General features: G+C 42.7%; 1 protein-coding gene across 1 annotated transcript in view; it reads right to left on the bottom strand.

Moving 5' to 3' along the window:
- The window catches only part of pld4 (phospholipase D family member 4), a 44,818-nt gene extending 30,446 nt beyond the window's left edge, over positions 1 to 14,372 (bottom strand). Inside the window, exon 1 of the mRNA XM_080201986.1 lies at positions 14,331 to 14,372. The gene's annotated coding sequence lies outside the window, so the exon portion shown is untranslated. The remainder of the gene's footprint in view (positions 1 to 14,330) is intronic.
- Between the last annotated feature and the right edge of the window lie 1,838 nt (positions 14,373 to 16,210).

The following is a 16,210-nucleotide window of genomic DNA, read 5'->3' as shown; positions in this document are numbered from 1 at the left end:
TACTCTTGGTCCAATATTCGATCACAGCTTGGAATGCTTTATTAGTCTGTCTTCGCTGACCACTGTTTAGAATGTTAGAATAGATACACTGCAACCTGATATTCCCCAAAAAATTCACCAAGGTCACTTAGGGAGAGCAAATTGTTGAGCAAGAGCCCAGTAATCAGTTTGGCGGTCAGGCATTACATGTTCTGTGGAAGAATTAATTTTGAATTGCTGTACATGTGCACTAAGCAGCCAAGAATAAAGAGTGTTACTATTACCCTTCCCTTGTCCATCGTGGCCAGGGGAATGGTTGGGAAAAGATTTATTTGACTTTAAAGGCCAAGCTATTTCCTATTGTCAGTGATTACTACTCCAGATGGATTGAAGTAAACACATTGCACAACATTACAGCGGAAGTATCATTCACTCACTGAAGAGAATCCATGCACTACAAGGCACCCCAGACATTGTAATGTCAGTCAATGGTCCACAATTTGCTAATGAATTATTCCACAATTTTGTGAAGGAATATGGATTCATTCATATGACTAGCTCACTAGCAAATGGAGAAGCTGTGGAGAGGCCCCTGAGCCATCAAAGCCTTGATAGAATGAAGGTTTCAGTTTAGCACCTTCTTAGTTACCGAACCTTATTGTTACAAAATGACTTCTCACCATCAGAGCTATCAATGGGAAGGGGACTGGGGACACAACAAACCGCTCTGCAACAGAAACTAGAACAACAAGTGGCTATGAGAGGGTTAAAGGGCATAAGAAGGAACAAAGATACAAGCAGGCTTGGGCACAGAGCATGAGGTTGATCAGTCCTGTAGTCCAGGGAGAGAATATGGACGCAAGACTAACTGAACGAAAGCATAATAATTGAAAGAGCTCCACAACTTAGATCTTACAGGAGATGGACAACGCTATACGGAGAAGCCGTAGCACTTTAATATCCACAGAACGAAATCCAATAAAAACTTGAGCTTGCTATTCAGATTCTGATCAACCTAAAGAACAAGAAACAAAACACAGTTCTGCAGCCACCCAGGGGGAAGACACTCACATCAACGCTATCAACTAAATAGAGAGTGCAGATAGTTCTTAACCTCAAACAGGGATCAGAACAAGATCCATTTAGTGGTGGCTTAGTTGGTTAGAATGCCTGTCTAGTAAACACGAGATCCTGACTTCAAATCTCAGCATTGCCTCCATGGCTTTAGATTGAAATCCTCTAGAAGTAACATCCTCTAAGAATGTAATCTTAGAGGGGAGCATGGTGGCACAGTGGTTAGCACTGCTGCCTCATAGCGCTAGGAAATCAGGTTCAATTGTGGCTGCGGATGATTGTCTGTGTAGACTTTGCATGTTCTCTGCATGGGTTTCCTCCCACAGTCCAAAGATGTGTGGATTATGTTGATTGATAAATTGCCCCTTAATGTCAAGTGGATTAGCAGGGTAATTACGTGAGATTGTTGTCGGTGCAGGCTCGATGGGCCAAATGGCCTCCTTCTGTACTCTAAGGATTCTATGATCAAGGAGATTGGTCAAAGCAAGTAAAGATTAATCTGGTGACGTAGGAGTATGTATCTAATTGGGATAAAGACTAGGAAGGAAAAGAGTTAACATCAGAAGCACCTGATGTTGATGTGTCATGCCTGAATAACAGAGATCTGAAGGGGGAAGTCCAGTCTCATGCAAAGTTGCTGGAACATACATAGAGCTGTAAATAAATAATACTGGTTTTAACAAAACAACAGTCCAGAATAGCTAATTACAGGAAATGGACAAACCTGAAGAACCCCGAATAGATAACAAATCAAGAACCATGCTTTAACTAACATTATGCTCCGGATTGTAAAGAAAGTTTCAGGACTGATGTCAGGAAACACTCCTTTGTAGAGAAGACCAACAGCTGGAATGTATTCCCTGAGATTGTTTGAGGTCAGGATAAAGGGTGACTTAAGAAACAGCTAATATTCTGTAAACGTACCAGATTAAGGATAAAATCACATGGACCAAACAGCCTTCATTCAAATTCCCTTGTGAGCAACAAATTTCAGGCAATATAGAAACTCACAGGACAATAGATTTCACTCATCTAACTATTGTTGCAACTGATAAACTTTATACATTTTAGAACATGCTTTACCTTCCACCTTCTAATCCAGCTGATCAAATATGCTGAGGTCTGTAGTTGGAGTTGGAAGATGTCATTCCTTTTACAATGTTGGCGCTGGGCCAATGTTATAATGTCAACTCACTGGAAGAGTATTTTGTTTCAAAATAACGCTTTGGGGTGATTTAAAAGGCTTTGCTGCTGGCATGAATCTACACCAGTATCCAATTATCCTGATTATCCAACCAACAGTCACTGATCAAGAGGGTCTAAAACAGAGGCTCAGGAAGGATTAGATTTCATGAAGGAAAAAATAATATATAAAGAAATTGCAAAACTCTCCTCCATAAATTGTAAAATAATTCATTCTGAACAAGGCAATGTAGCAATACTTTCCAGTAGGATATTAGAGAAACATCTTTTGCCTATCATCATGACTCCAGGTTGCCTCAAAGTGCATCATGTCAATGAAATGATTTGGAAGTATAGTCACTGTTGTAATGTGGAAAACATGGCAGACAGAATGCACAGCAAGCTCCCGTGTACAGCATTGTGGCAATCCCTGAATCATAGAATGGTTACGGCACAGGAGACCATTTAGCCCATCGAGTTCACACTAGCTCTTTGTAAGAACAACTCAGTTAGTCCCATTGCCCTGTCTTTTCCCCAGAAATTTTTCCTTGTTTCAATGATTTTTCAATTGTTTTTGTCAAACACGACTGAACCTGCCTCCACTCTACACTCCCAGACAATGAATTCTAGACCCCAACCACCCACTACTTAAATTGGTTTCTCTTCATTCTTGATCCTTCTGCCAATAACCTTCCCCATCTAATCTTTCCAGATCCCTCATAATTTTGACTAGATATCTCTTTTTGTGATGTTGATTGAGGAATAAATATTGGCTGGGATACATCACCTGCTCTTCTTTGATCTAGTGTAATTAACTCATTTATAAGTACTTGAGAGGGCAAGTGGGAGTCTTGGTTTAGTGCCTCATCCTCACTCAGGCTGTTCCTCGCAGCAGCAGTTTCCTACCACAAATGTAATTCATTCATGCTTTGCTCAGCACATTCTGCCACCTGGGCTTTTTCCAAAGAGATTTTCATTTCAACCGGTAGCTTTTTTTGTGTTGTGAGGCTGTTGATCCCGCAGATCAATCAGTCTCTCAACATCTCCCCGCAACTTGGGCCAAATTTGCAGTGCTCTGCTAAACATCACAGTCTGGCCATGAACCCTGAGACCATCTTCCCTGGTTCCCTGACAGCAGAATGAAATTTGTACCTTTACCTATGGCTTAAAGTCAAGGATTAAAATGGTCTTTCAGCAGTTCCATGATTTGATTGAAAGACTCTGTGTCTGGAGCTTCAGGTGATGTTGAGCTCCTCACTAGGTTCTAAGTATATGAGCCACAGACTGTGAGTAGTATTTGTTTATCTTCTATTGTGATTTCGTTAGCCATAAAGGAATAACACAACCTTCCCGTATATCGCCCCCAGCTCTCAACATCTCGGTCAAATGACTCTATCTTCCCGATTAAAGAAATCTTAAGGGCATCTATACCTTTTTCTTCTTGACTTCAATGATTCTTTTCCATCCCCCATCTAACTGCATGCTACAATTTCCCAGTGACTGATGTTGTTTTTACTCGTCGCCAGTGTAGTAACTGAAGGCAACTTGATGTGGCTCCAACAACAGAAAGGGTTCTTTAAACTGTGATAACTATCCATACTATAGGGTCTGACAGAAACATCATGCAATTCTGCTTTCTTCTCCTTCCTGCCTCCAAATGAGGTCCTTCCAGCCACCAAGGCGTACACCCTCACTCCCAATTATCCTGGCACCCCGCATTTCTGTTCCATAGGCTGGATCATGTGGCCCACAAAGGGTCACCCCTTAATGGGATCATGTTATCATAGGTGGGTTAGCTGAATAGATCGGTGAGTGGGTAGATGGTTGACATGGTTAAGTGGATAAGGTGGGTAGGTGGGCAGATGGGTGATTGGGTATGTGTGTGAGTTTGTAGGTGGATAGGTGAATGAATGGGGATGTGGATGAGTGGGATAGGTAGACAGCTGGGTAGGTGGGAAATAGAATTGGAAGCAGTAAGTTGGTCAGGTGTATTGTCAGGTCGAAGGCCAGTCAAGGGGTACGTGGGTGGTCACAGAGTAGTCACATCATGTTGAGGGTTAGTTGCGTCAGAGTAGGGGTGTGCAGTTGGGAGGTCAAGAGGCAGTTGAGCCAGATTGAGCAGTAGTCGGGTCAGGGCAAAGGTACAGTGTAGTTGAGGGTGCCTAGGGGTCAGTCTGGTTGGGTTGGGACGGGTAAGTTAGGGGTTCTCAGGTTGTTGCGTCGGGCCAGATGGGGATGGTCAGGTCAGGAGATAGTCGGGCAGTTGAAGGGAGTGGTGGTGAGTGGTTGAGATGGGTGTTGGGTTGAGGGGAATTGATTGGTGCATCAATTCTAGAGTTAGCCAGGAGCTAGAGTAGGTTAAAGAATCTCACATTTCCTGTTGAACTATTCAGGTAGGTGCCAGGGAACTGCCTGAAGTCCCTAACTCCAGCTCCAGAAACCCAGACTGTTGTGGAGGGTCCCAGAGGGAAGGGGAATTGACTAAGAGATAGTTAAACTTCTGGGCAATTTCCATGTCTGTACTATTGTTCAGGCTTCCACAGACAAGGTCCTGACGCACATCATCACTCACGCATCCTGTTTCCGACAATACAGAGACTAGAATACAGAGGTTTATAAGATTATGAAGGGGATAGATAGAGTAAATGGTGGTAAGCTTTTTCCGCTATTAGAAATGGATAGAACGAGGGGTCACGGGCTTAGGGTGAGGGGGGCTAGGTATGACAAATATTAGAGGGCAGTTTTTCACGCAAAGGGTAGTGGGGGTGTGGAATGCACTGCCGAGTAAGGTGGTGGAAGCAGGCACGCTAGGGTTGTTTAAGAGTCACTTAGACAGCCACATGAGCGGGCTACATATAGGGGGATATAGCAGGCCTTACTAAACATTGTAGGCTTGGGATTACGTTTTTGCCTCAGGGATGTTAGTCTTTGCCTGTTTAATAATGAATTTTTTGTCTCCACAGGCATTTAAGTCCACCTTGTTGACCAGCAAGGGGCATGCATGCGGCAGGATGTAGTGGGCTGCTCTTGGACGTTGCTTCGGGAGTTGCCTATTGCTTCATGTCGTTAGTGTGCTTAAACTGGACCATCTCGAGGGCAGCATGACAGCTCAGAGACTATCTCTGTTGCTGTGCGGACACATGGATTTGGGCCTGTGTCTGTGGGAGTTTGCACGTTCTCCCCGTGGTTGCGTGGGTTTCCTCCGGGTACTCCGGTTTCCTCCCACATCCCAAAGATGTGCTTTTAGGCTGATTGATTGGGTAACAAATTGTCCCTATATTGGACCTCCCTGATCCTCACACATTAGGCATAGACTAAAATCATGAATAGGTCACTGAGACAGTGGGACGGCAGCGCAGGCTCGTTGGGCCGAAGGGCCTGTTTCCCGTGCTGTGTTGTTCTTTGTTCTTTGTTCTTTGTTCTAGAAGATTCGTCCCTTCACATCTTCCCCCCATTGTTTTTCGAGTTCTTTATTCCCCTTTGTTTTCTTGTCCTTACCTTCACTGAGATGTTTTCTAATGACGGAAAGTATCCACTAGTACCCTGCCCCAGCTCAACACTTTTAGCAAAAACAGAACATGCTGGAAAATCTCAGCAGGCCTGACAGCAATTGTGGAGAGACAATAGATCCAATGTTTGGAGCCTGGATGTCCCTTCACCAGCTCTGACAAACATTCATCTAGATTCGAAAGGTTGGCTCAATTCTCTCTCCACAGATGCTGTCGGACCTGCTGAGATTTTCCAGCATGTTTCAGATTCCAGCATCTGCAGTATTTTGCTTTTCTATCAATATTTTTAATATGTAGGAGAGCCTGGAAAGGAGTTGGGAGGTTACTTTGGCTTAGATAGTTGAATAAAGCTGAATAAAGCTGAGCCTAGCTATGTTGTCAGGTGATGTCCAACACATGTTCAGTAATAATGAGGATTGCCGGGCAGTGATCAGGAGCGGAAATGGATTAAGTTCGCCGTCGCTGGATCAAAATCCTGGCATTCCTTCCCTAACGGCATCGTGGGTCAACACACAGCACATGGACTGCAGCGATTCAACAAGGCAGCTCACCACCACCATCTCACGGGAAACTAGAAATGGGCAATAAATGCTGGCCAGCCAGCGACGCCCATGTCCCACAATAAAAAAGATGAAAAGCAATATTACCTCTTTATAATATTGAAGCCTACTGCAGCAGCTCAGACTGGCTAACTCAGGCATAGTAAGAAGTCTCACAACACCAGGTTAAAGTCCAACAAGTTTATTTGGTAGCAAATGCCTCTAGTTTTTGCTGCCAAATAAACCTGTTGGACTTTAACCTGGTGTTGTGAGTCTTCTTACTGTGTTTACCCCAGTCCAACGCCGGCATCTCCACATCATAACTCAGGCATGAGCAGAATTAGAAGGTAGATGACCTCCTTTCACGTGACTGGCACTATAATGCTTCATCCAGATGCTAGAAAATGCATGGAATTAATTAAAGTCTAATTGGTCATCACTTTGCCTTGGTGCCTTCTGTTCTCATCACACATTTATATCCTTCTGGGACTCCCTGCAGGGGCATCATGGTGGCACAGCAGTTAGCACTGCTGTCTCACAGCTCCAGGGACCCAATTCCAGCAATGGGTGACTGTGAAATTTTTACATTGTCTGCGTGGGTTTTTTTGTGGGTGCTCTGATTTCCTTTCACAGTCCAAAGATGTGCAGGGTTAGGTGAACTGGCCATGCCAAATTGCTCCTTAGTGTCCCAAGATGTGTAAGGTTAGGCGAATTAGTGGGGTAAATGTGTGCAATTAGGGGGATAGAGCAGGGGTGAGCTGGCCTAGGTAGGACGTTGTGTCAGAGAGTCGGTGCTGTCGCGATGGGTTGACTGGCCTCCTTCTGCACTGTGGGGACTCTATGATGATTCTATGAATTACATTCATTGAAAAAGAATCAAATACAAAAAGGAAGTTTTGAACACCAGTTGAGCCCCTAATCAATTTATTAGTGTGTATATGTAGGACATTAGTTCAATAATGGGAACATTTTAAATGTGGGTGACACATCCAAACAGGACCAAAATAACAGAAAGAAGTATAAAAAAATCATTAATTAATTTTTTTTACCATCCAAATTACACCCGCACCAAACTCAATCAACCGACCAAATAGTTTATATCAGAGTTTGCCAGTAAGAAGCCAGCAGAAAGAGGAACTGAGATTGAAGCTTATTGTTAGGTAGGGCCAGTGAAAGGGATCTGAGAAACTCTGATATTTCCTGTTGTTTTTCTCCTCATGCACTGTCGTGCTGCTATTTTTACTAACAATTTAATTTGACACATGAAATTCAGATGTCATCACCATGCAAACAAAAAAAAACCCCATCATTATTCAGTTGGAAACTATTCAATAAACAATAACAGATTTAGAATTTATCATTTTCCAATAGTGGCATTTTGCTTTGTTCATATTGTAGCAAAATGGTGTAAAGGGTTAACTCTAATAAGAGCATATTGAGCATGTGCAAAGCAGGCTATGTCACAATGATGTCACTCACTGAGGGAGGATGTCTGAGTCGCATCTCACAGTAACTAACTCCTAGGGTGCAGAAGGAGACCATTCAGCCTATCAAATCTGCACCAACTCTCCGACAGAGCATTTTACTCAGGCCCACCACCACCACCCCCCCCAACTCTATCTCCATAACCCCACACATTTACCTCACTAATCCCCCTAACCTATGCATCTTCGGACACTAAGGGACAATTTAGCATGGCCAATCCATCTTATCTGCATACTTTTGGACCGTGGGAGGAAACTACAGCACCTGGAGGAAACCCACACAGACATGCAGAGAATGTGCAAACTCCACACAGACAGTCACCCAAAGCTGGAATTGAACCCGCGTCTCTGGGTGCTGTGAGGCTGCAATACTAACCCAAATGCCACCATGCCACCACTTTTGCCCTGTATTTAAACATTATAAATAGCTAGCATGTAAATAAATGTTTTTGAATAAAGATCTTTGCCTCTAGTGGGATCTGTTCTAGAATAAGAAGCTAACAATATCCCATGACAAACCCATCTTAACACAAATGGTAAACCTTCTTGTTGAAGCTTCCTAGGACATGTAAAACAATAGTAGAAAATCTTTTCATATATTGGGGATGGCGCTGTGATGTTATATCATAATGATGATGTCATTTTCTCCCCTTCTCGCCACATCTCCCCCACCCCAATCCTTTATCTCCAAACAATTTCCTCTTGTCCACTTAAGAAGGTTGAGATGAATTTTGAATGGTTGTGCGCCATCCTTCCATACTTTAATCAAGGGAGAATTGTACATTTTCTTTATTGTTTTCATGGGCATGTGGGTGTTGTTGACTAGGCCAGCACTTATTGCCCATCCCTAGTTGCCCCTGAGAAGGTGGTGGATGAGCCGCCTTCCTGAACCGCGGTGGTCCATGTGGTGTATGTACATCCACAGTGCTGTTAGGAAGGGGGTTCTGGAATTTCAAACCAGCAATAGTGGAGGAACAGAGTTACAGTTCTAGATAGTAAACCAAATTCTGAGGTCCCCCTGCATGCAACTTCCAGCAATCACTGGATGGGAAAGTTAGGCAGATTTTTTGCCTCCTCTACAGCTGGCAACCAGTGCTAAACAGGCACAATCTACATCCCAGATTCTATTCCTCTGTATAACTTAGTATCAGAGCCCACTGTTCACTTGCGTGCTGAGTGTGTAGAGTCACTGCAGCTGTAGCTGTCCAGTTTTCCGAAATTGTGGTCCTATAAGTTTAAGTTTATTTATTAGTGTCACGAGTAGGCTTACATTAACACTGCAATGAAGTTACTGTGAAAATTCCCTAGTTGCCAAACTCCGGCACCTGTTCGGGTACACCGAGGGAGAATTTAGCATGGCCAATGCAACTAACCAGCACGTCTTTCGGACTGTGGGAGGAAACCGGAGCACCGGGAGGAAACCCACGCAGACACGGGGAGAATATGCAAACTCCGCAAAGAGCCGGGAAATGAATCTGGATCCCTAGTGCTGTGAGGCAGCAGTGCTAACCACTGTGCCGTTTATTCAGGATATCCACCATTCTGGACTTACCTTTATTAAGAACATGCAGGAAGGTAACTGTGTTTAATCTTGGTTTCACATGTATTTCAGACTGAAAAAGAGAAGCGACTCAATCACCATTTTATATCACGACATATATGGGAGAAAATCACATATAAACAGTTCAGAGGAATGGTCACAGATCCGAAACATTAACTTCATTTCTCTCTTCATGCAGCATGGTCAGTGTGGGCTTGGAGGGCCAAAGGGCCTGTTCCTGTGCTGTAGTTTTCTTTGTTCTCCTGACCTGCTGCGTATTTCCAGCATTTCTGGTTTTATTTCAGATTTCCAGTGTCTCTAATACTCGCATTTTAATTCTGCACTTTAATAGAACTACACTGTACTGTAGCATGGATTTATTTATTTGATGAATCAGGCCTCTCAGAATACATCAACAAAAATCTTTAAATTAAAGATATGTTAAAGTATGTGGTGCCATCCTTTTGTAATTATTCACTTGATGTGTGAAATTGATTTGGGAATGCAATCCAGTAAAAGTTTTTAGATGACTGACAATGATTGAAAAGAATCTTCAGAAAGGTAAATCATGCTAACAGTTTAAGTTATCCAATTAGATATCGAAATATGCTTTCTATTTATAATTGATAAGTGATTTACACAGAAATTCCAATTAAGTGCAGTCATTAAACCACCTCCACTATACAATAACTATTGTTCCTTTCATATCATATGGAACTAATCAAATTGGCTGAAGACTGGTATCTGTGACACTGGGACTTCAGAGGAGGCCGAGATGATTCATTCACTCGGCTTCTTTGGCTGAAGATATTTGCAAATTCTTCTGCCTCGTCTTTTGTACTGATGTGCTAGGCTCCCCCCATCAGCACTGCTACCTCTTAACACCAGGGATCCAGGTTCAATTCTGACCTTGGGTGACTGGCATGGGTGGTTGCACATTCTCCAGGTGTCTGCGTGGGTTTCCTCCCACAGTCCAAAGCTGAGCAGATTAAGTGGACTGGCTATGCCAAATTGCCCCTTAGTGTTAGGGGGATTAGCAGGGTAAATAGATGCAGTTATGGGGATAGGGCCTGGGCAGGATTGAAGTTTGGTACAGGCTCGAAGGATGAATGGTCTCCTTCTGCACTGTAGCAACTCTATGATTCATTAAGGCGCAGGATATATGGGCAGCACAGTGGTTAGTACTGCTCCCTCGAGCCAGGGACCTGGGTCCGATTCCCCGCTTGGGTCACTGTATGTGTGGAGTCTGCATGTTCTCCCATGTCCGCATGGGTTTTCTCCCACAGTCTGAAAGACTTGCTGGTTAGGTGTATTGGCTATGCTAAATTCTCCCTCTGTACCTAAACAGGCACCGGTGTCTGGTGTCTCGGGGATTTTCACAGTAACTTCATTGTGTTGTTAGTGCAAGCTTACTTGTGACCAATGGCGTAGTTAGCGACTACTCCCCCAAGCACATTCTTCATAAGTGGCATCTTTTCAGCAGGGTGTCCCTCATGGGCCCCTCAGATCTCTTCCCGAGATCTGAAGTCCTCGATCCAAGTACTGCAATCACAGGTTGCGATACGGATGCGGGGACTTCAGGCAGCGAGAAAGGCAAGCAGTCTCCCAAGAGGGTATGCAGTCACAAGGATAATTGCAGAGGCCGCGAAGGACATAAATATGCAGCCATCGCAATGAACGGGCAGTCAAGACCAAGCATCCCTCGACGACGGACATCACCATCCGAGATTGGGTGAGTAAATAGATTTGGTGATTATCACTTGAAGAATTTAAACCACTATAGAGCGGCAGCTTTAATTTAAATAAATCGGCTCATTTAAGTACACAGCACTGAGGTAGATCACAATAAAGTAATAGATAACTTTGCTAGAATGAAGCCTAGACGAAAGAGGCTGTTGTAGTTGCTTTGTACCTTTTTCACATTGCTTCGTTTTGTTTTCATTTTATGTTTAAAAGGTAAAATAATGAAACACACATGTTTTTATTATGGTTTGATTTTAAATACAAAATAAAAACGTATAATGAATTTAAAATTATTTGGTATGCATCATGGTGCCTTTTTTATGTGCTCCCTCTCCCTAACTTTAGAACCTGGCTACCCTCCCTGCTTGTGACACTAACCCATAAACTTTAAAAACTTAAAATTTGCAGTCTCTCCTCCAGTTAGTTGTTTGACTGACAACAACCATTCATTACAGGATGTGACAGGATTGCGAATCTTAGATCTGACCCATTCGTTATAGGGGTGCTTAATTCTGTCTTTAGTAAGTGCAGCCGTGATTCAGAGCTTCAGCAGGTTGACACCTCATTTGTAGGTATGTCTGGTGGGTCTACCTGCCACTGGGTCACTACATACCCATGGACAATGGCTGTATCCAGGGCAGTGTCCTTTTGCACAGTGGTCCAAACAAAGTTCACTTCCTGTTTCTTGAAGGTTTAACGTGATAAGAAGTTTCCATGCTGTTGTGATTTTGTTTAAAAAGAGGAAGTATACTTGTCTGTATTTAATCATGAATGTTATTCTGGGAATGTCTGTACACTTCGGTGAAAAACTGAAAAAAGAAAAGTTGTTCTAAAACTTCTGGCTGCAGACATTTGTGATGAGGGAAGATAATGGTCCGGGAGTGCCTCTTAATGCAGGAAATCAATGAATTTTCACAGTAACTTCATTGCAGTGTTAATGTAAGCCTACTTTTGATACTAATAAAGTTTAACTTTAATTTAAAGTGACACACTAATGAAGGATCGAACAAAATTTAAGTATCTTCCCTGTCCTTTGCATAAAATATGAGGTATTTAACAAAATACTACAACTTGTGCATAGCTAGTCTTTGAAAAGGTCAGAAATCCCCATGTTGCAAATCATTCCACTGTGACCTTCTAATTAAATGTTGATGCGTAGAGATTTGAATACCGAGTCAAAGCTACTTATTAGTGTCACAAGTAGGTTTACATTAACACTGCAATGCAGTTATTGTGAAAATCCCCTAGTCGCCACACTGAGGGAGAATTTAGCACGGCCAATGCACCCAACCAGCATAGCATGTCTTTCGGATAAATGTTAAATGTTGATGCACAGACATTTGAATACCAAGTTATTGCAAAGCTTAAGTTCACAGTACAAAATCAGCTTTAAAAGAAAACTACTGAATTGTAATAACTGTTCTGCAAGTCAGATTCTAAATCATGCGGTTGAGGGGATCTGAAGAAGTTTCTTAACTACTTAAGCCTAGATAATGAACATCAGGTTTTGCTAAGGGTTTGGCTGTATAGAACACAGGTCCTATACCCACTCATTACCAAAGAGTAGCTAAATAACAAACTATGGATTATCACAGCCCCTCGGCATGAATTGGGAACAAATAGGATCACTTACAAAATGTATTACTAGGAAATGTGAGCCAAGTTCAATTATTTTACAGTTAAAACCACAATTTATAAATAGACTATTGGTCACAGCAAATACATAGTAACTAATTCCCAAGTGATATTTTTATCATAGAATCACTACAGTGCAGAAGGAGGCCATTCAGCCCATCAAGTCTACACTGACCACAATCCTATCCAGGCCCTATCCCCATAACACTACTTATTTACCCTACCAACCCCCTGACACTAAGAGACAATTTACCATGGCCAAACCATCTAACCCGCACATCTTTAAGGTACGGAAAAAAATCGGAGCACCCAGAGGAAACCCATGCAGATTCCACAGACAGTGACCCAGACCAGGAATCGAACCCGGGTCCCTGATGCTGTGAGACAGCAGTGCTAACCACCGTGCCGCCCACTTAAAAGGTGACAGATCAATGTGAATTTGCTGGTCCACTCTACTGCACGGTATTTGTTCCTTAAAAAGTCAGGGAAAAACATTGTGTCACCGTGCAATTATCATTATTATAGAATCCCACATGTAGAAAGAGGCCATTTGGTCCATTGGTTCTGCACCAACCATTGCTTGTTTACATTGCTTTCCTTGTGATTTTCAAGAGAGGCATAGGGCAGGATCTTCAGGCCAATCATCTTAAAAATTCATAGCTGACTTGGCTTTTCCTTCCATGTCTGAATTACTTATCTTTACCAGTTTCTTTAAAGGCAGCTGATACCTTTGGTAAAGAGGTTGGCTCCATAACATTCAATGATTCAATAAGTTTCTCGATTGAGTGTCTGCTCTGTACAGAACAGAAAGATTTGGTGGCTCAATTCCCGGTCTGCAATGAATTAGCAAATCTCCCATGGTGGTCAAAGCTCTACAATTTGCCTCAGCGTACTGGATTAGGGAGAAGAAAAGCTGCAACTTGGCAGGATCCCTGCTGCTAATCACTATCGGCTCATGCCTTGTGTAAGTGAGAGTGCGTAGACATTGAGGGGCAGGATTCTGTCTGTCGGGCTTCCTGAATCCTGCCTTCAGACTGAAAATGGAGGTCAGAAGCAGTCACTTATCATGGAATTTGTTTTACCTGAGGCAGCCAGAGCATGGGCTTGCAGTCCAATTAAGGACAGTGGAAAGGCTCTCAAATCTGAAAGGAATCTGGAGGGAATCAGAGGCCATCCAGCTGGAAAAGATCAGGAGGCAAGAGTGGAAAATAAATGAAGGAGGGGATACATCAAAACAGAGGTGCCTCTTCTCTCATTTAGAACTGACACTTGCAACCAAGCTATTGTTGGAGGGGCTGGCCTATCTACAGGGCAACCTTCAGCACACAGGCAGGACCTCTTAGCCTGCCAGGATTTCTGGACCACCTCCAGGCGGCCACTTGCAAGCAGTTAAAAACTGGCCTCCGCCTTAGGAGGACAATGAGGCAGACGGGAAATCCCAGCCCTAGAACTAAAACTAAACATCAAATTTTTGATTTACCTCTGGAAGGTAAAGTGAACAAATAAAGGAAGCTGTATCTAAACACAGGAAAACAAAAACAATTTGAAAGAAATTGATACAATAAAAGTTTTGGTGAAGAGATGCATTGAACTCCAAATGGACAGTTCAACATTGCAAAAAGACAAGAACAACTTATAAACTTACCAGTACTGAAAAATCACTCGGTGGCTTTGCTGGTAGTTGTGTATCAAATAGAGAATAACTGCTTGGTTCAGAATAAACAGCTGTTGTGACGTAATGAAACCTTTACCAAAACAGTCACTTAAGTTTCTGTTACTTCCCTTTTACATTTAGAATGGTTCTGCAAAATGGTGCCATATTACTCCTATTGCACTTAGCTTTTGGTACTTGGGTTCTAACTTGGTTTTGGGTTAAATTGTTGTCAATAACTACTAAATAACTTTTGATTTGCACTAAGTATTAGTTTTATTACATTTTGATTTTTTGAAGTATTTATTTTGTTTCATATAACCTGTTGTGCAGAGAATAGTGTACAAGGGTGACACAATGGCACAGTGACTAGCACTACTGCCTCACGGCATCATGGACCAAGATTCAATTCCGCCTTGGGTGACTGCCTGTGCGGAATCTACACGTTCTCCCCTTGTCTCTGTGGGCTTCCTCTGGGTGCTTTTGTTTTCTGCCATAGATGTGCAGGCTAGGTGCATTGGCCGTACTAACTTGCCCCTCAGTGTCCAAAGATGTATAGGTTGGGGGATTAGTGGGGTAAATACTTCAGCTTATGAGGAAAAGGCCTGTGTGGGATGCTCTGTCAGAGTGTCAGTACAAACTTCTTGGGCTGAATGGCTTCCTTCTGCACTGTAGAAATTCAGTGAGAAAAAGCAGGAAATTTATAATTAATGTCTTCAATTTACTTGAGTCTTGTGAAAAGTTGCTTCATAGACTTTTTTGTTAAAAAAGACTTTCTGGGATGCATTGCTGGCATCAACTTGGTTATAGTTACTTCAGGACAACTGTTTCAACTGAACCAGTATGAATTTTCTATTTCCTGTGCTTTATTTCTGGTTAATCTAAATCAGAGTGTAAAATTATCAGCAGGATGTTTCAAGTGTAGACTCTCAAACAATAAGAACTAGGTTTATGTTCCCTATTGGATTACAGAATGACAGATCTTAAGAGTTTTAAATGAAAAGACTTGCACGCAGCCAATCATGTGTGTTCAATTAAAACTTGGATCACAGGCCTCAAGCAACGGTGCTCAAATGGCCTTGCGTTACTTGTTCTCAATGCAAACATACAGATACTGCAGAAGGATAAACTAATATTGAAAGGAACAATTCACGTGTCTGCCATGGTTCAGTTGGTCACACACTCATTTCAGATTCAGGTGATTGTGGGTTTGAGCCCTGCTTCAGCACAAAAAAAATGCTTTCACCCCAATATGGAGGGAGTGCTGTTGGAGGTGTCGTCTTTCAGATCTAAAAGATCTCACGGCACTATTATGAAGAGGAACAGGGGAGTTAAACCTGGTGCCCTGGTCTAATATTTATCGTAAGTCTCACAACTCCAGGTTAATGAACAATAGGTTTATTAGGCAGCACTAGCTTTTGGAGTCTCGAGCTCCTTCTTCAGATGAGTGAGGACTTGTGTTCACAAACAGGGTATATAAAGACACAAACTCAATTTACAAGACAATGGTTAGAATGTGAGTCTTTACAGGTAATCAAGTCTTAAAAGGTACAGACAATGTGAGTGGAGAGAGGACCAAGCACAGGTTAAAGAGATGTGTATTGTCTCCAGCCAGGACAGTTAGTGAGATTTTGCAAATCCAGGCAAGTCGTGGGGGGTTACAGATAGTGTGACATGAACCCAAGCTCTCAGTTGAGGCCGTTCTCATGTGTGCGGAACTTGGCTATCAGTCTTAAGAACATAAGAAATAGGAGCAGGAGTAGGCCATCCAGCCCTTCGAGCCTGCCCCGCCATTCAATAAGATCATGGCTGATCTGTCGCTGCTCAGTTCCACATTCCCGCCCTCTCCCCATAACCCTTAATCCCCTCTCCTA

Source organism: Carcharhinus amblyrhynchos, chromosome 14 (genome assembly GCF_965287045.1).
Source record: "Carcharhinus amblyrhynchos chromosome 14, sCarAmb.v2.hapA, whole genome shotgun sequence".
NCBI lineage: Eukaryota > Metazoa > Chordata > Chondrichthyes > Carcharhiniformes > Carcharhinidae > Carcharhinus > Carcharhinus amblyrhynchos.
The sequence above is the reverse complement of the archived record's forward strand: the minus strand, read 5'-3'. Positions and strand labels throughout refer to the sequence as shown.